Genomic DNA, 269 nt, shown 5'->3' on the forward strand with positions numbered 1-269 from the left:
CGCGCGCGCGCGCGCACACACACACACACACACACACACACACACACACACATGCCCTCGCGCTGAGGAGAGGTAGAAGGGGTGGGTCCACCTTGGCACTATGGACCACCTCCCCTACCTCTGCAAACTCCTTGGTCTCTGGGATGCTGGTTCCTCTGATCTCTCTAGCCACTCCTTCCTAGTCTTCTTGCTGCTGCTGCTGCTGCTGCTGCTTCTAAGTCGCTTCAGTCGTGTCCGACTCTGTGCGACCCCATAGACGGCAGCCCACT

Source organism: Bison bison, unplaced genomic scaffold, assembly GCF_000754665.1.
Source record: "Bison bison bison isolate TAMUID 2011002044 unplaced genomic scaffold, Bison_UMD1.0 scf7180017864243, whole genome shotgun sequence".
Taxonomy (NCBI): domain Eukaryota; kingdom Metazoa; phylum Chordata; class Mammalia; order Artiodactyla; family Bovidae; genus Bison; species Bison bison.